General features: G+C 41.1%; 1 protein-coding gene across 8 annotated transcripts in view; it reads left to right on the top strand.

The window, feature by feature from the left end:
- Positions 1 to 20,748, top strand: part of Sox5 (SRY-box transcription factor 5) — an 884,924-nt gene that overhangs the window by 269,457 nt on the left and 594,719 nt on the right. For 6 of the 8 annotated variants that reach the window (XM_048335237.1, XM_048335233.1, XM_048335236.1 and 3 more), the window contains one exon: positions 12,411 to 12,477. The exons of the other annotated variants lie outside the window; for them this stretch is intronic. The gene's annotated coding sequence lies outside the window, so the exon portion shown is untranslated. The remainder of the gene's footprint in view (positions 1 to 12,410; positions 12,478 to 20,748) is intronic. 8 annotated transcript variants of the gene reach the window in all.

The following is a 20,748-nucleotide window of genomic DNA, read 5'->3' as shown; positions in this document are numbered from 1 at the left end:
TTCTAGAACTCATTTTGAAGAAGAAAAAAAAAAACCCTCACCATCAAAAAAAAAAAAAACAAAACAAAAAAACCACACCTCATTTCTCTTTTTCTATTCAAAAATAGATGAACTATTTTTAACCACATAACCCTACAAGCACTATTCAGGGTCATTTTTAACTACCAGGAATTTAAATAAAAAGGATATATATATATATATATATATAAACACACACATATTCAATATTATGAGCTGTAGCAATGTTAACAAGAATTTTCTTCTTGTATTTATTGTAGAGGTCTCTTTCCTGCCCAACCTATTAGCCTCATGTTACAATTGTCCGCAGTTACTTTTTCTTTTTTCTTTTCATTTTTTGGTCAAGGTTCAGAGGAGCTGCTGCGATATCTCAGGAGTAGCTCATTTGATAGCCAAGCCCAAATCCTACTTGGGTTTTGTGATAGGGCTTTTGTTCTAAGGGATGTCAAATTGATTTACTAATCACCCATAACAAAATCTTCCTATTTTTTTTTTAAAGATCTCTCCTCATAAACAGACATGCAGAAGGAAAACTTTTGGTACAACTACTTCAAGAGAATTTAAACTAAAATTATAAAAAGCACACACACACACACACACACACACACACACACACACACAAAGAAGCTACAATTCTTTTTTATTTTTTCTCAGCTGACCATGGCAGAATAGAGCCAGCTTTCACCAGAGTGAGAAACTAGCAAATACACATCAGGATTCAGGATTCCTGGTGTTTTAATGGCTTTCTCTCTCTCTCTCTCTCTCTCTCTCTCTCTCTCTCTCTCTCTCTCTCTTTCTGGACCACAGGTAAAAAATCCAAGTCTCTGTAGTGTTTTGAAAGGAAAATACCTTCTTCAATTTCCTCTCTTCCTTCCCACACTTGCCCAACCCTATGAGCAATGACCCCCTTTATCTAATGAATTAGGAGCTACCCTTGCTTTGCAATTCTCAGTTCGCCACTTGGCAGTGTAACCATAAATGCTCAGCCGCATTAGCCCCCCGGCATGCTAAGCTATTAGGTTGTTTTACTGTTGTTAAAGTTACATTTGTCAGGAGGAGTTGTTGCTCTTCTGCACAAAGTTAGCAGAGCCTGATGCCAGGGGTGGAGGGGGGGTGGGAGGTGGGATGGGTACTCACACGTGTGCAAAACATGTGCCTATATGTCCTATGCAGAGCCACACACCCATGTGACCTAAAATAAGGGACCCTCAGGCAGAGCACTCCGATGGTGTAAGTCCTTTAAACAATTAACTTGCAGTGTCACAAAATGAATACTGGGAAATTGGAACCTATGTTGGGCTTGGGGGAGGGTGTTAGGTCAAAGGGAGGGGTAGTAGAGGAACAGAGAGAAAAAAAGTGGGGGAAACAGGTATAATGTTCTCTCTCTGGATGTCTATCTCTTGCCATAAATTATTATTTTATGTTATTTTTTGAGAATCAATCAGGTCCACTGAGGGGAGGGGGGGGGGAGAAATGGGGGAAAAGGATGGAAGAGGGTTGACCTAGGTCAAGATGTAGCGTCCTCACAAATGGACATGTGAAATTGAAACCCTTTTGTCCAGTTGCTGAAAAGATCTTTTTTTTTTAAACTACATGTTTTTAACGACCCAAATGATTAGGGTATGATTGTATAGCAGATAAACAGGAAATTGTCACATGCCTCAATGTGAAAGGACTGTTTTGTTCAGATTTTATAAAGGATAAGGAAACAAAACAAAATAACAACAACAAAACCACACTGACCAGTCCGTTGTAGAATTTTGGTTTGGTTTTGACTGAACTTTACCAACGGTTAAGACAGTGGTTTGTAATAAAATCACTGTGCTTGGCAATTCTCAATTTCTATTAGGTCCCATTCTTATTTCCTACAATGATAGTATATGACTTTTCAATCGCCTTTCCTTGTCTCTTCTCTCTTCTTACATGTGAGACTTAAAATTCTCCATCACAATCTGTAAGACTTTGCATATTTAAAATATTATCCACACACAGTAGTCAGAAGAAAGTAGACTAGCAGTCAGCTGTGGGGATGCCTTTGAATTCAAGTCTTGGGATTTTTTGGTGCATGCCTGTAAGTAAACTGATGACACAAACACATTCAGCCTTTCACTGACAGCAGCTCCTAAGTGAGCTACTAATTGTCAGAGTGTTCTAGAGTTGGTAGCCCAACAGAAGACACACGGAAAAGGCTACTGTGGTTGTCTTGTACTTGAACACAAACAGGCCTTAGCTACTCAGGAGATTGAGATCTGAGGATCACAGTTCGAAGCCAGCCCAGGCAGGAAAGTTTATGAGACTCTTATCTCCAATGAACCACCAGGAAACCGGAAGTGGAGCTGTGGCTCAAAGTGGTAGAGCACCAGCCTTGAGCAAAAGAGCTCAGGGACAGAGCCCAGGCCCAGAGTTCAAGTCCCAAGACCGACCAAAAACAAACAAACAAAAACCATCTATGGGCAGAAGCTGGAGAAAATATTCAGTGTGCTTCACTATTGTGTGTGTGTGTGTGTGTGTGTGTGTGTGTAAATGAGAGAGACAGAGACAGACAGAGACAGAGACACACAGGATTTCTGCAAAGAAAGGAAAATGCCAGTACTATCTAGCGCCATGATGCCAGCTTGCATGCTTAGAGCTGGCATTTGGCAATTTGGGGACTTCTGCCAGTGTGTGTGTGTGTGTGTGTGTGTGTGTGTGTGTGTGTGTGTGTGTGTGTGTGATGAGGAAGGAGGGAAGAGACAACAAGAAAAACACATAAGAGCTGAAAAAAAAAGATGTAAAATGATTCACTTCGTGCCATATGGGCAAAAAATGTTGTCACGAAAATAAGGCCAAAAAAAAATACTGCCAGGTTAGACTTTTAGTTCAAAAACATATGTATAATCGCTCCCATGAACAGGAATTTTAATTAGTATTTTGATAGAGAGAAACCAGATTTTTTTTTAACCTGTTCTGGTCTTGTTTTCGGTTCCTCTCCCAGTTTTAGCCTCCATGAAACATTCATCTACTGTATGTTTTGTGTCTGTAGGAGGGGAAAAAAAAATAACTGCTTTAGCCCTGGATTGGTGGCAATGCAAACATCTTGGTTTTTGCAGTATACAAAATATCTTCTCTGTGGGGAATGCAAGCAGGAGCTTATCACAGGGGAATCTAGAGCTCTCTCTCTCTCTCTCTCTCTCTCTCTCTCTCTCTCTCTCTCTCTCTCCACGTTTGTATCTCTTCTCTCCTCTCCTTTCTCCTTGCTCTTCTTGCTCCTCCTTCTTGTGTCTCTCTCCTTCACCCCTTCCTCCCTCTTTCTTTTCTCTCTCCCCTCTCCTCCTTTATGTCTCTGTCTCCTGTGTGTCTGTGTGTCTGTCTCTCTTGTCTCTTTCTTCTATCCCCTTTTCTCCTGCCTTTCTGTGACTCTGTCTTTCTGTCTTGTCTTTCCTTTCTCCCCCTTTTCTTCCTCCTTCTTATTCCTCTGTCTCTTTTTTCCTCTCTTTCCTCAGTCCGTATCTCTTCTCTCTCTCCTCTCTCCTTTCTCTCTCTCATGTCTCTCTTTTCTTTCCCCTCTCCCTCTCTCTTTCTCTCTCCTCTTTCCCCCTTTCTTCCCTCTCCTCTATCTTTCCCCCTTTCCTTTTCTATGTGTCTGTATTTCTCTCCGTCTCTCTCTTTCTCTATCACTTTCTCTCTTCTCTCTCCATTCTTTTTTTCCTCCTCCTCCTCCTCCTCCTCCTCCTCCTCCTCCTCCTCCTCCTCCTCCTCCTCCTCCTCCTCCCTCCCCCCTCCCTCCCTCCCCCTCCCTCCCTCCCTCTCTCTCTCTCTCTCTGTCTGTCTGTCTGTCTCTGTCTCTTGTCTGTCTGGCCTCTCTCTCTGACAGGAGAGAGGAAGGAGGCCGAATGCCTTTCTCTCGGTCCATCTTCACCCATTCCCTCTCCCATCCTACATACCTTATCACACGTGAGTGTGCAGTGTGCAATGTGTGATTGTGCAGCAGGCGGCTGGCAGTGCAGGGCAGGAAGGGAGCCACTGAAGCTCACTGGGACTCTTTTCCTTGGGCCACGTGTGGCTGACAAGTCCCAAGCATCCCGCATCTCTCCCTACATCCAAAGGGGATTGGAGAGGATGGAACCCCCTGGAAGGTTTTGTTCGGACTCATTTTGCTGCAGGAGTCGTCCTTTGCCACCTTCAATGAGAGGCTCACATGAAAGCCCCGGATGTGAGCTGCCTGCGTGTCGAGATGAAGTCCTTTAATCCTAGCTACTGGGGAAGCACAAATGTGAGGGCAGCCTGGATAAACAACAGGGGGACCATATCTCAAAAGGGCTGGGGTGTAGCTCATGAGAAAGACAGCCTGCCCACCAAGGACAAGGCTCTGAGCTCAACCCCAGGATTGCTCACTTAGCTTTAGGTATTGGGGGCTCACGCCTGTCATCCCAGCTACTCAGGAGGCTGAGATCTGAGGATCACAGTTCAAAGCCAGCCCAGAAAGACAAAGACAAATCTGGGAGATTCTGATTTCTAAGAAGCATGGGAGGAGGAGCCAGCATGGAAGGGAGGAAAGAGAAGGCCAGAGGAAGAAAGGAAGGAAGGGAGGAAAGAAAGAAGGAAGGAAGGAGGGAGGGAGGGAAGGATGGAAGGAAGGAAGGAAGGAAGGAAGGAAGGAAGGAAGGAAGGAAGGAAGGAAGGAAGGAAAGGGATGGACACAAAAGGAACTAATATCCATTCATGCTATTTATTGTTTCACTATTTGTAACTGCAGAATATTGGAAAAAGCTTAACTCTTCATCTATAAAATGCTTGCTGATTAAAGGATGTTCATGTAACTATGTATCTCATACTTATAAAAATAGAACGAGACAGATCCTTGCATATGAGCATAGTGACATCTTCATGATCCCACTGCTAAACAGGAATTTAAACAAAAGAGAACTTGGGGAAATAGACAGAATGCTACTTTTAGCATAGGAAAGAAAGGCCATGGAACATAAAGACATGAATTTGATTGTCTTTACCAAAACAACAACAGTTGGAATAAACAAAAATTATTATTTGGATTTTATATGTATGTGGAGGGGAATAGATATAAAGGGAGAAAATGGAAGTAATTCTAGAGTTAATCTCTCTATAGTTTTGGGTATTTTTGAACCATATATATACACACACAAAGACATATATATATATGTGGTGCACAATTTTTATATACATTCATACATAAACATTTAATCAACAAGATGATATAATATCTATGACATTAAATACTAATATGAATGGAAAATCCGAAGAGTAGTCACCTTGGAGATAGTTCCTTAAGTAGTATTTTATCAAAGTACAAAAAATTTACTTAGAGAAACACTTGAGAGACAGACACCTACCAAATTGTATATATATATATATGTGTGTGTGTACACATATATACATATTGCATATATGCAATTTATAAATAAATATATAACTATTAGTTATGTAATATACTATAATAAAATGTAAATGATTACAGTATCTCTTGAGCCACAGTTCCACATCTGCCAATTTGTTGTTTAATTGGCAGTAAGAATCTCATGGACTTTGAACTGTGCTCTTCAGAGCTCAGCCTCTGGAGTAGATAGAATTACAAGTGTGAGCCATCAGCACCCACTCTTAAATGGTGTATACATTATTGGTAATAATCCAGTAGATTTAATTCTTACATTTTCTATTTCCCAATTCCTAAACCTAAGAGTCATCCTTTTGCTTTCTCTCCTATTACCTCTTTTGGGAATGAATGAATATATATGGAAACCATTCATCTTTTTTTTTTTTTTTTTTTTTACTATTTCTGTAATCATTAGTTGAGTTGGGAATACCGAAGCTGCTCAAATTGTTTGCCTATTTCTAACACATTATAATTATTGAAAACATAATGCATTATAGGAAGATGTTACTTGTTTCTTGATAAGCTGTATTGCCTTTTGGGGGGGTTATCTTTAGAGAAAGGGTTTCAAAAATTACTGAACGAGATGGTTGATTTTGATGATGAAGTAACCTGTAGCTATAGATTCATGTTCTCCGGTTTGCTTGTGACATCACCATTCACCTCGGAGAAGAAAGGATGCACCTAGGTGGAAAAAAATGAGATTCGTGTTCCTTCTCGGTGTTGAATTTCGGTGTCATTGAGCCAAAGTGCATTGGCATCTGTTATGTCCCTGGCACCTGAGTCATTTTTTTTATCCAGATCAACTTCTAATTAAACAGGCAAAATATCCATGGATTTCAGAGAGGGCAAGCAATGGGAGAATTAAGCCTAGTTGTGAAGAGATAGAAAACTCAAAGATGTCCAGCATGGAAAATTGCTGTACGTGGGGTGGGGCCTGTGTATTTTAGATGGAGAGAAAAGGAACTGGTTAGGTGTGCAGAGTGCTATTCAGGTAAGGTTGCAGTTCTAAGTCAGTGTTCTCTATAAGATTTGGACCCCCTAAGTTGCGACGGCAGTAGCAGCTCACGCCTGTAATCTCAGCCACTCAGGAGACTGAGATTTGAGGATCATGGTTTGAAGCCATCCCAAACAGGAAAATCCATGACAGTTTTATCTCCAATTAACTACTTTAAAAAAAAAAAGCCAGAAGTGGAGCTGGTGGCTCAAGTGGTACAGTGAGTGCTAGCTTTGAGCAAAAGAAGTTCAGGGACAGCGCCTAGGTCCTTAGTTCAAACCCAAGACCAGCATCAAAACCATAAAAAGAAAAGGAAATTGGATTCCTGAACCAAGTACTACTTGTCTTCACATAGTAACATAGTGCAACACTATTATATATTAAGTACACACATTTTAAAGACAACTATGATGTGTGCAATACAGAAATATTGACATTCCTTCATGTATCTCTATTATATATGAAATAAAATGATCATTTCATAACTCTGCTCAGGGCAGATTTCAGGTATACATCTGTGTGTACTACGGACAATTTGAATTTCGGAATCTACCAGTCTGCCCCCTCATGCAGAGATTTAGCCAAATATTATTAGATATGAAGTATATGCTTTTATAGAAATCTATGATGTGTGAATAGGAACCGCGCATTGCTCTCATAAATTTCTACTATGTATTAACTATAATCATTCACCAGCGGGGCTGGGGATATGGCCTAGTGGCAAGAGTGCTTGCCTCGTATACATGAGGCCCTGGGTTCGATTCCCCAGCACCGCATATACAGAAAATGGCCAGAAGTGGTGCTGTGGCTCAAGTGGCAGAGTGCTAGCCTTGAGCAAGAAGAAGCCAGGGACAGTGCTCAGGCCCTGAGTCCAAGGCCCAGGACTGGCAAAAAATAAAAAAAATAAAAATAATTCACCAGGGAAGAGTGTATCATGTCTGCATGTACCCGCAGGCACACACAAGAGTGAACACACACAGGTTACACACATATACACACATATACATACTAGGACATGCACACCACATTCACACAAAGGCACACACACACGCATTTACACACACAGCCCCCAGAAGCACCTTCATCCTTTGCTCTATCTTCCTCCCATCTCATTTGCTAGAGTAAATTCTATTATTTGAATTAAAAAATATATATATATATTCCAATATTACTTAAGCCAAAAGGGAAAAAAAAGGGGACTAATGTGATTGGCTTTAAAATAGCTTCTTCCCATTTAAATCCTTTCGAGATAAATTATATTTTAAAAAGGGGGTGATGGAGGGGGTAGCAAAGCTGGCTGAGCTTCTGGAACATTCTAAATGGAGACTTCGCTCTAAGTAATCAAAATTGCTTTACTTGTGTGCAGCCGCATTAAAAGGCCTGTCCACTAATTGCGAGGAGCTGCAGGGGCCAGGCGGCCTTGTCCCTCTCATTAGATGATGGTGAGGCTCTGCGTGTCGTCCTGGTCAGCTGGACTCCCCCTTACAGTGCTCCTGGTGGAAATGAATGGTTCTTCATTACCTCACACTGTGTCTTTCCAGCCAGGCAACAAAGCACGGCCCAGTAGGGCACCTGTGCACGGAGGCCCTGGCTCTCCACCGCCTGCCTTTCTTCCTACCTTTGCATGGCCCTGCAAGGTCTTTATATAGCTGGCCATTGCAGACGCAACAAAAGGATGCATGGCTGGACTCCCGGTCCAGTGCTCTTCCAGGAAACACAGCCATCATCAGACAATAACCAAAGGCAGCAGGGGCACTTAGTAAAAGAAGCAAGGCACATGTGTGCAGTGTTTATATGTGTACACACACACACACACATGCCTGGGCTGCATTTGCAATCATATTCATTTATTTTGCCAGTCCTGAGTCTTGAACTCAGGGCCTGGGCGCTGTCCCTGATCTCTTTCTCTCAAGGCTGGTGCTCTACCACTTGAGCCACAGCATCACTTCTAGTTTTCTGGTGGTTCTTTGGAGATAAGCATCTCAAGGACTTTCCTGCTTGGGCTGGCTTTGAACCTTGATCCTCAGATCTCAGCCTCCTGAGTAGCTGGGATGACAGGAATGAGCCACCAGTGCCCAACTGGAATCTTTTTATTAAGCATATAAAGCTTTGTTCAAGTAAGGTTTTCGTAATAAGTCAGTGTGCCTTGGGTAAAATCTCAGACCACTGGCAAGTACCCTCGTGTGGTCACATAGTAAAGTATGATTTTTATTATATATTAAATATATATTCTGTAGGACTGTATTACATCCAAAATATAGATGCATTTATATATTTACACATTTATATGTTTACAGTTATGTATTTATATATACTTATATATTTACATAATATATCAAATATTAATTATCAATATGCTTGGTATTATATTAGGGTATGTATTTATAGAGATATATGACATGAAAATACAGATATATTCATACTTATATAATAATAGTTTTACATTAAACATACATTAAAACATATGCATCATGTTAAAAATTAATTCTTAATAGAGATTACTAATATATAAAATATGTATTGCATAGAAATATATTATTTAAGCTATAGAAATTATGTTTACATAGCATATTTGTTATATATTAAATAAAAATTTATTTAAAATATTTTATGTTATGATTATTTTAAGTTTGTATTTAAAATTTTATTTTACTGATTGTTAACATATTAAGTATATATTTTATGGAAATATATGATGTATAGGATATAGAAACATTTATATTTAATATGGTAACTATAATCATCACATCAAACATCAATGATAAATTATTAAAGTGCTAATTATCATGTTAAGTATATTGTGGCAATATGTGATGTGTAAAATATAGAAATATTTATATCACATAATATATATTATATTATATATTGAGTATAGTCATTACTGTACAATGGACATATCACTCTTTCAATACCAAGGGCTGTGAAATCCAGACTATTAAGTTCAGACATTCAGATGTGATCTACATAAAAAGTTTTCTGTCTGTGTCAGGTCCTGGTGGCTCACGAGGCCTGTCATCTCAGCTACTCAGGAGTCTGAGATCTGAGGATCAGGGTTCAAAGCCAGCCTGGACAGGAAAATCCCTGAGACTCTGATCTCCAATGAACCACCAGAAAACCAGAAGTGGAGCTGTGGCTCAAGGGGTAGAGCACCAGCCTTGAGCAAAAGAAGCTCAGGGACAGCACCCAGGCCCTGAGTTCAAGCCCCACACATACAAATAAATAAATGGATCAAGTTCTGTCTCATCTTCTCTTGAGGAGTTTGGCTGCTCTATGCTGCTCTTCTGGTGTCTGGGCCTGGCAGAATGCTGTCAGAGGACACAGAGTTCAGACCAGGCCCTCCTGGCCAATCACAATGTCTATGGCTCTCCATCCATTTCCGGAGATGGGGCAACTCATTTCTAACATTCAGGACGGGGCACGCGAGTGTTCTAAATAATATCAAAAGTGGGGTTTTTTGTTTTGTTTTGTTTTTAATTTTCTCCACACCCTGCCATTACCCTGGGATGGGTAGGACGTGTACTGAGGGTATTGATGAGTTGTGTGGAAATAAGGGGCACTGTGTGGGGCTGGGGTACCTGGTGCTAGGACCCCAGTGTTTGCTCCAGGCTGAGCCTCAGCTCCCTGTGGGACTCCTATTCCAAGAAATGCAAGCGTGGGGTGATTTCCACAATGCTAAAAGCCCGCCTGCTGACACTGTTTGTGCTGTGAAATTCCACAGCTCCCTTCCTAGGGGTACTGGTTAACAGGAGAAAATAACCTTTCCTTAACATAAATCTAATAGCCAAGACAAGAGGAAGAGCTGAAGATAAGTTGGCAAAAATCATTCACTTACTTATTCACTCATGTGGGTTTCTATGAACACTGTCTCTACCTTGTCAAAATCTGCTCAGATCTCATACTTATTCACTCCGGAAACTTTTTGAATGACATAGAAATCCCTCCCTCCCTCCCTCCCTCCCTCCCTCCCTCCCTCCCTCCCTCCCTCTTCCTCCCTCTTCCTCCCTCCCTCTTCCTCCCTCCCTCTTCCTCCCTCCCTCTCCCTCCTCCCTCCCTCCCTCCCTCCCTTCCTTCCTTCCTTCCTTCCATCCTTCCTTCCTTCCTTCCTTCCTTCCTTCCTTCCTTCCTTCCTTCCTTCCTTCCTTCCTCCCTCCCTCCCTCCCTTCCTTTCTCCCTCTCTTCTTCCCTTCCTTTTTGTTCCTTTCTGTCTTTTTATTTCTTTACTTACTTATTTATTTTACTTAGGGCTTGAGAGCTGTCCCTGCACTTTTGTGTTCCAGGTTAGCACTCTACCATGTAAGTCACAGTTCCACTTCTGGATTTTTGTTAGTTCATTGGAGATAAGAGTCTCACAGACTTTCCTGCCTAGTCTGGATTTGAACCATGATCCTGAGATCTCAGTTTTCTGAGCAGCTAGGATGACAGGCATGAGCCACCAGAAGTACCTCTTACTATCAATTTTTAGCAATCCTATTAGAACCAACTATTATTAATAAATGCTTTAAGACATTGAAGTCATAGAATTTGCTTCCCCCAAGTTTAAATAGCAGACAATAACCAATGAATACAGTAAATACTGTACATTCACAATGAGTACAATCATAGCAAAGATGTCGATACATATACTGAAAACATATTGGAATTCTGTACTCAGGATAAGCTAATAAAACTCTTGCATATACTAGAAAAAATAATCCTTCAGGAGGTTAAATTAAATTTCCCCAAACATAGATTTTCTTTTCTTTCGTAGAACCAGTGATTAAAGTCTATCTCCATGATGATAGATTCCAACTTTAATAAAAGCCACTGAGTATAAATAACATGCTCTGTTTTGATTTTGCTCTTTGTGTTACTTTTTTGTGTGAGTCTTGGGGCTTGAACTCAGGGCCTGGGCACTGTCCCTGAGCTTCTTTTGCTCAAGGTTAGCACTCTACCACTTGAGCCACAGCTCTACTTCCAGTTTTCTGGTGGTTCATTGGAGATAAGAGTCTCACAGACTTTGTTGCCCTGGTTGGCTTTGAACCACGATCCTCAGATCTCAGCCTCCTGAGTAGCTAGGATGTCAGGTGTGAGCCACTGGTGCCAGGCTTCTTCATGTTATTTTTTTAACCTAAAAATTATGTGGTGCATCTTATGCTTAACCTCATGGAACAACATGGCTCTGTACTATGCGAAATGCAAGTAGATAGTATTTAATAAATTTAAGTATCCATTATAATATGTTCCCTGATGTACTGTAGCAATAATAATGTTCCATTATGAGTGCATTTTAAGTTAACTACCATCAACTATAAAATGGTTATAACTGTCTTTTTCAACGAAAAGAAATCCAGGATGACAATGGAGCGATGTATGAACATTTGTGTGAATTTGCACACACATGCACACACAGGCTCATGCAACTCAATTAATAGTGTAAACATTGTTTAAGTGACTTGGTAGATGTAATTCTGTTTGATAACTTTCTACTTCACTTGTCACTACATTCCAAAGTGCCTATAATCAAATCTTCTATTTTAATTGTTCATTGGTCATTGATTGGCCATGAAATAGCACAATCCTATGATTCTGTCATTTTGTCTGGCCCAAAATAATTCTAGCCAGGAGCTGGTAGCTCACACCTGTAATCCTAGCTACTCAGGAGGCTGAGATGTGAGCACTGTCATTCTCAAAGTCAGCAGGAAAATTTGTGAGATTCTTATCCCCAATGAACCAGCAAAGTGCCATAAGTAGATGTGTGGTTCAAATGGTAGCACACTAGCCTTGAGCCAAAAAGCTCAGGGAGAGTGCCTAGGCCCTGAGTTCAAGCCCCAGAGCTGACACACTTTCTGTCTCTGTCTCTGTCTCTCTTACACACACACAGACACACACATCTTGTAAAACTACTACTTGTTGCAGAAATTTACTTTGACTGTCTTTATGCTGCTTAAAGTTTTGGTTTTGTTTTTCTACCAGAAGATTTAGGAATTACTTTGATTTTTCAGTTGATAGAGTTCTTTTCTTTTCTTGTAGCCCTGCAAGAAATATATTATCTTCCGGACATCAGAAGTGGGAGAGATTGCACTGGGACATAGAACCGGTCAGGACATTTGAATTATTATTTGTTGATTGTTAATATGCCATCATTTCTAAGGTCCTCAGATCTCTTGCCATTCACTTATTACTTGATAGGCGCCATTTTGCTATTCATATCTAGCACTAGAGGCCCAATATGTGCAAATTCCAGGTTATTTCTCGGTTATAGAATTGAGTTGGGAAGGGGCGGTATTGAAAAATCAATTGTATATTCTTTCACTCACTCATTAATTAATTAGTTCACTCATGTGTGTTATTGAATCCAAGCCTACACCACTTATTATGTCTGACTTTTCTTCTACATCAGTCGTGTTTTATTATTGTCATTCTTTTTCTTTCTTTTTGGTGGGACTGGGGTTGAACGCAGGGCCTTGTTCTTGCGAGAGACATTCTACCACTTGAGTCATGCCTCTAACCTTGTTTCTTAGTTGGTTGTTTCTGGAAATGAAGTCTAATGGATGTTTCTTCCCTGGGCTGGCCTTGAATGACCATTCTGTGGGATTTAGACTCCTGGGTTGTTTGGAGATGGATGGATGTCAGTCCGAGAATCTAAGACTAAACCCCTTCTTCCTCAGACTGGTTGATTTGGCTTTCAAAGTGGTCCGCAAGTGACCCTTAAAGAATAACAAGAAAGTTCCACAATTCCTGTTTTCCCCCTTTTTTTTTTTTTTGGTCAGTCCTGGGCCTTGGACTCAGGGCCTGAGCACCATGCCTGGCTTCTTCCCGCTCAAGGCTAGCACTCTGCCACCTGAGCCACAGCGCCCCTTCTGGCCGTTTTCCATGTATGTGGTGCTGGGGAATCGAACCAAGAGCTTCATGTGTAGGAGGCAAGCACTCTTGCTACTAGGCCATATTCCCAGCCCCTGTTTTCCTTTCGATAGAGTAAAATATTCAACTCAGGAAGGATTCAACCCTCCTCTTGAACAGTTAAATAGACTGCCTTTCTAGAATTCGGCCCCTACACAATTGCTGTTGGCTGACTCTTGGGAAGATTTTGAATAGAAGACTAAATTTGAAGAGGAGGGCCCTTCTTATGTCTGGTACTACAGGAGTGCTTGGCTGAGGGTGTTCCCAGGAGAGGGAGACTGACACACATACATGCAGGTGCTTGGCACAGTTGCTTACTGCATTAACTCAAGCAGGACAGGAGGAGGTAAACCACTGCTGCTTTGTGGCACTTGGCGTATTTGGCAGGCAAGTTAGCTCTGGCTGTGAATCTCCTGGGGGGAAATAAAAGCCGTGGGGGGAAAGACATCAGCTTGAACTTCTGCTGGGTCATTGGCACAGAATCAGATCCTGGAGAAACTTTTTCTTACCCTTTGTGAAGGGGGTAGGCATTTCAGGTGTTCCTGGCACCTCGGGGAGAAAAGGAGTCAATTCTTGAGCAAGCTCTTACCCAATCATTCCAACTGATATGTTGCTAGAAGAATTTATTGGGGGGGAGTGGAAGGGATTTGGGGGGGAGTGGAAGAGGAAGGGGAGAGAAAAGGGGTGTCTTGGTTTTGTAAGCCCCCGGATAAGTTTTCCTGTTTAAGCCTGAGCCATCCTATTTGAAACGCTGTCACTAGGAATCATTAGGAAGCAAAGTGTTGATAGCATAGTGGAATACACAACACAATTCTGGCTCTTTTGTTGTTTGGATGAACTCCCAACATTAGAAATCAGAGTCAAACTGCCATCACTTTTCCTGTGCTAATAGACGCCCTGCCATTAATAGTCAGAAGACAATTTTAATAAAAATCCAGAGCCCTGCAGAGTCAGGATTCCGAAGTGAAAGAAGCAAATGCAGACAAAACAGAAGCTTTTGTTTTTTAAAAAAAGTAATTATTTAAACTGTGCATCACAGGTAATTTGCTTTCTCCAGGAAGGTAAATGCTATCAGAATTTCAATAATGATTTAGTGACACTTATCTAAAGAATGCGATATTATCATTTTCTTTTAAGAGTTGAAGCAATGCTTTTATTTTTTTTTCCCTTCCTGACATACAAAAATAAAGGCCAAATTGGATGGAGGTATCATGTGAATGTATTTTACACTTAATATTATGTTTCTTAGGGGCTGTGTGTGAACAGGGTTATATTGGACAGATTGATGGATAGTTAACAAGATGTTGATAGAGTATTAGGAGCAACAGATTAAAAAAGGAGGGGAAAGGACCAGCTTTTGATTTTTCTGCTGGTATCAGAAAGAAAACCACATTTCATTCTCTTTCAAACTTTTTTAATAGAACCCTTGTATATAAACTATACACATAGGATATAATAAATGTCTGCATGTCAGCAGCTCGTTCCTGTAATACTAGATACTCAGGAGACTGAGATCTGAGGATCACAGTTCAAAGTCAGCCCAGGCAGGAAAGTCTGTGAGACTCTGATCTCCAATGAACCAACAGAAAACGAGAAGTGGAGCTGTGGCTCAAGTGGTAGAGCACCAGCCTTGAGTGAAAGAGCTCAAAAGAGCTGAGGGACAGTGCCCAGGTCCTGAGTGCAAGCCCCAGAAGTGGTGCGGGCGTGCACACGCGCGCACACACACACACACACATTTATGCATAAGATATAAATATATAGATACACACCTATATCATATATACATATATACACACACACATCTATCTATCCATCCATCGTTAGCTAGATAGACCCTGTGTTGAATGTTAAGACAAATTTACTGACTGATAGAAGGGTCTCCATTTCCAAATGAAAAAAACTAATGTAAACAGACATGAAAAAAGATAAATTCTGTGTTACCATCATAAAAGTAAATAAAGCTTTAAAGGCATAAAGGAGACAGCTGATACCTAGTCATAGGAATAAATAGCTTAACATTTTCTTCATTTGTTATGTTGTAAAAAAATTATAATTTCATAATGAGCCAAAGTTGTTTTTCTCAAGAGTAACGTGTGTGTGTGCCGACATTGGTAATTGAACTCAGGGCCCTAATTATATTCAATATACTTCAGGATGGTCAAAATAAAAATTGCTGAACAAATAAATGGCAATGCAAAGAAAAGTCTTTTTAAATGGTAGAATATGAATTCATTAATGGAAGGAATGGAAGAAAAAAGAAATAACTGTTTGGTAAACAGCAGAGTAATATTTTTTTTCAGGAAGGATCATGAAGAGAATCCAAACTAATAGATTTTATTTTTAAAAAGGATAAAGATGTTTATGGACAGTGAAAATGTCTGTCCTTAATTAGTCACCAATGGGAAGTTGTGGTTTCACAACAAGGGCCATACTGTAAAGAACTAGATAGTTTTCTTCCTTTCCTTTCCTCCTCCTTCTTTCATTATTATTGCTGTGTTGTTTTTTTATTCTGTGCCAGTCCTGGGTCTTGAACTCAGGGCCTAGGCATGCTCCCTGAGTTTTTTCACTCAAGGCTTGCACTCTGTTATGTGAACCACAGTTCCATTTCTGCCTTTTTAGTGGTTCATTGGAGTCTCACAGACTTTTCTGCCTGGGCTGGCTTTGAACTGAGATCCTCAGGTCTCAGAGCTTTCATTTGTCAACAGACGATTCGCGAAATTAACCACTGCAGTGTAGGGAAGCTAGATGAAATAGGTGTGAGATTTTCGTGCCATTTTCTGTGAAGTCCTAAGTGATTTCAAATGATATTTCAAATTGAAGAAAAACAATTAAGTTATAGGCAGGCACTGGTGGCTCACGCCTATTATCCCAGCCTCTCAGGAGGCTGAGATCTGAGGACTGAGGTTTGAAGCCAACCCAGGCAGGAAAGTCCAAGAGATTTAGATCTCCAATAACCAGCAAAAAGCTAGAAGTAGAGCTGTGGCTCAAGTAGCAGAGAGTTAGCCTTAAGTGGAAAGGTAAGGGATAGTGCCCTGGCCATGAGTTCAAGCCCAAGTGTCAGCATAAATATATACATACATACATGAATAAACACGTGGGATTTTTTTTGTACAGTAATCCTCATATCTCAGGCTCCCGAGTAGCTAGGATGATAGACATGAGTTACCAGTGGCCAGCTATCAATGTGCTCCTTAATTAAGACATATGTATGTGCTATCGATCCTTATTTATTATCCTAAAGGTGTTTGCTATAGGCAAAAGGGTAGTAACCATCAGACTCTAGGAAAAAAGGGAAAATTGCAATGGAGTGACAGGTGTGCAGATTGTGAACTGAGCATTAATGGGTATTATTCTGCTAACCAGCTTCACCCATTGTGTTTAAGCCTCCAGGGTATTTGCTATGCTTTCATATTTTGCTCTATGATCTGCCAGTAAAATAAGAATCTACCTTAGGTATATAGTTTCTAATTATTCACACCAATGGAGGAGAGCAAAGATGTTGCGTGTGGAGCTCTTTCCTTTCCCAAAAGAACAATAGTAAAAAGCACTCATAGGAAGTTCGAGATTTAAGACCAATACAGGACTACTTTTATGTGTAAAACTCTGGATTGATAACAAAACTATATTAAGTGAGTAGGCAGACTAGTATATGAATTTGCATGGCTGAATATGAAAAGATCGGTAACCAAAGAAAAAATATTTCGAGGCAGACTCTCTATATAGCATTGCCTAAAAGATCACAACATCCCTAAAGACAATTTACTTTCATGGCTGTCTGGGAATGTGTCTGTTACTATGGCAAAGTAGATAGGTCTGTGGTGTGTGTGCGTGTGTGTGTGTGTGTGTGTGTGTGTGTGTGCAACCACTGGGCTTGAACTCAGGGCTTGGGCACTGTCCTTTAGCTTTTTCATTCAAGGCTGGTGCTATACCATTTGAACCACAGCTCCACTTCTAGATTTTGTGCTAGTTAATTAGAGATAGGAGTCTCATGGACTTTTCCTGTCCAGGTTGGCTTTAAACCTCAGTCCCCAGATCTCAACCTCCCAGGTAGCTGGGATTACAGGTGTGAGCCCAGCTCTAGAATAAGTCATTTTTTAAATGAGGGACTATTATGTTCTTTACCATGAGAACCAAAGTTCCATGTCATTCAGAGTTATTGTGTGTCTGTGTGTATTTGATTTCCAAATTTAGGATTTATGAAAGATCCACTGTTAATATTGCCTTATAAAAAAATCCCTATACAATTAAGCATTACCTCTGATCGCTAATGATGGAAGTAGCAGTACATCATCAGAGAGCTGGAGATTCCTTGTCAAAAGTCACTCAGTTTGTAGACAAAGCACTGAGAGGTTAAATTCGGTATCATCTTACAGATTTTAATAAGTGACAGAGCCAGGAAAAAAAATACCCAGACTCCCTGATTCCCAGCCCAGATTTCTTCCCCCCTGGCACGATGCCCTGTGACACACGAAGAGATTAGAACCAAATTATAGATTTGTTGAGCTGCGTGAGAAGTGTCACGGGAGCTGCTTGGATGATGTTTGGTGGCTACAATCAACCCATTCTCTCTTCCCATCTCCCGGTCATCATTTTATTTGAGGGAGGGCACTCTAAATATAATAACCTCTAGCTAATAAAAATACTATACATTAGAAAGGCTTCCCTGCTATCTTTTGTCCCCCACAATCTGCCTGGTATTTTTTTTTTCTTTTGGTGGAAATCACCTTCTTTCGAATAAATGCATGCATACATTTCAATTCCTCCCCTCCCCTTGAAATCCCCCCCCCCAAGTGACTAAGCTATGTATGATGTTATCTCTGCTGGCAAAAACACATTGGATTGCAAGTATCCCTTGATCGTGACATAGTGGCAGGAGAGGAATTTGCAATCGGCAGGCAGGAATTCAATTGCCATCATTTGGCTTGAGCGGGAGTTAGAGTTTTGTCTCCAACAGAAACATGAGCCAAGGTACTGTCTCCCTTTTATTTTTTTTTTTTTCTAATTTTAGTTGGAACCCGTTGGCATTGATCTTACCTAGACAGACTAGCGTTATTTCTACCCAGCACAATCTGCTGGTTTGGCATGCATTCCAAGCTATTCATTTGAACTTCTCCCCCTCTGATTTACCAAACACAGATCCGACTGCAGATGAAGGGTGAAAGTTTTCATCCTTTCCGTGATGAGTTGTTCCCTTGTACAGGCACCGAGATGCTGACTTTTACTGGTTCAATGTCTGGTTCCCATTGTAGCATCGTTTCATCATTTGCTTGGTTTTTGGAAGCTCAAAGAAGACCTTCTGTCACCTGTATCCCAGCTCTACCTCCAGCTTTTTGCGGGGTCATTGGTGCTAAGGCGTTCTCGTGGACTTTCCTATTCAAGATGGCTTCGAACCGCCATCCTCAGATCTCAGCCTCCTGAGTAGCTAGGATTGAATGGAGCCCGGTGCTGGTGGCTCACGCTTCTCATCCTAGCTATTCAGGAGGCTGAGATCTGAGGAGACGGGGGAAAAAAAAAGATCAGAGTCGAAATATGAAAGTTTTATTTGTTTATTTTTAAAAATATATTATCCCTACCTCTATAATCTGGATTTTGTTTCCCCCCTGAGCATTGAAGATCTCTTCTGTTTCCTGGGATTCGATTTTCTTCACTCAAAAGTGCCCGCCACCCCCCCCCACCCCCCAAAAAAAATCCAACATTGTTCATGATTGCTTATAAACAGTGTTTTTGTTTTTCCATATGGGAAAAACAGTTTCAAATTACTGTGGTGAGAAAGACTAGGCATAGATGGATAAATTAATGAACCAGGTGAGGAGATGCCATCAGATAGCACCCACTCTACTGGGGTCTAAATGAAAAATAGAAAAGATACAGACACAGTCACAGGGCTCCCAAGGAAATGAACGTGGAGTTGATTCATGTTTTTCTTATACCCAAAGGTGAAAGATGTAAGGAAACACACACACACACACACACACACACACACACACACACACACACACACACCTTTCCTATAGATCCAGATAAATGAGTAGAGCGTTTACTTGAATTTCATGAAAAGAAGGCTTTAAAGCCTATACCGACATTCAGCCAGCTTTTGGATACTGTAACAAATGCCTACAATAATAAACTTAAAAAGGCAAAAGGTATTTGCGGGGGGTGGGGTGGGGGGGCTCAGACTATTGGAGCTTCTACCTCGTGATCAGGAATATCTAGTGGTTTTAGGCTTCAAGTTGGGGTGCCAGGTCATAATAGACAGGGGACAGGATAGTGTAAAACTGCTCCCCCTAAGTGAAGGAAAGAGAAAAGGAGGAAGGGGCTAGGGTTCCTCTTATGAACACACTCCCAATGAAGTAAAGACCTCTCATGAGTGCACCCCACTTCTGTGTGTGTGTGTGTGTGTGTGTATGTGTGTGTGTGTGTGTGTGCATATGCCAGTCCTAGGGCTTGAACTCAAGTCCTGGGCACTGTCCCTGAGCTTTTATACTCAAGGCTGGCACTCTACCACTTAAGCCACAGCTCCACTTCTGGGTTTATTTGGAGACCATGAGTTTCACAGACTTTCTCACCCAGGCTGGCTTCAAACCTCAATCCTCAGACCTCCCAGCCTTTGGAATAGCTGGGATCACAGGCATGAGCCACCAGCACCCAGAAGAAACAAGTTCTTGGTTTCCATACTCTTGGAGTTTATTTCAGTATGTATGTTCTTTTATATACATAGCAAGAGGCACTTGGGTATTGCACCTTCCTGATTTTTCTCCTGAGACCTCTCTCCTCCTTTTGGTTTTTTGGTATGTCAATATCTAGAATTTGGTGTATTTTTTTTTTTTTTTGGCCAGTCGTGGGCCTTGGACTCAGGGCCTGAGCACTGTCCCTGGCTTCTTCCCGCTCAAGGCTAGCACTCTGCCACTTGAGCCACAGCGCCGCTTCTGGCCGTTTTCTGTATATGTGGTGCTGGGGAATCGAACCTAGGGCCTCGTGTATCCAAGGCAGGCACTCTTGCCACTAGGCTATATCCCCAGCCCTAGAATTTGGTGTATTTTGTCAGGTCCTATTGCACACAATCTAAACTTTTCACTTCTTCAACACCCCGCTTTCTCCATGAAGAAAAGGCTGTCCTACGTACAGAAGTCTCCTCTGTAGTAGAGACCAGGTCTGCGAAACCAAAAACTTCTTGTCAAAGGGTATTTCCCACAGGTTTGGGTCAGCGACCCTACATTATGCAACTCAAACCAAACAACTACTCAACATATAAAAGTTAAAAATAGACCTCTCAGTGGATCACAATAGCTCAAAAGCTATGTATGTACATTCATATAAGACAAGGATAAGCAAACTCTATTGTTGACGTTACATTTAAAGTCCTAGGTGAATTTCCTTTGGCGTAGGCCACGTGGCTACTGGATATGTTTTTGCTACACTGTGTATTGTATATATGTCTACCTGATCTAGGGAAGGGAAAGAAAAACAG

The sequence above is a fragment of the Perognathus longimembris genome, chromosome 27 (assembly GCF_023159225.1).
Source record: "Perognathus longimembris pacificus isolate PPM17 chromosome 27, ASM2315922v1, whole genome shotgun sequence".
Classification (NCBI taxonomy): domain Eukaryota; kingdom Metazoa; phylum Chordata; class Mammalia; order Rodentia; family Heteromyidae; genus Perognathus; species Perognathus longimembris.
The sequence above is the reverse complement of the archived record's forward strand: the minus strand, read 5'-3'. Positions and strand labels throughout refer to the sequence as shown.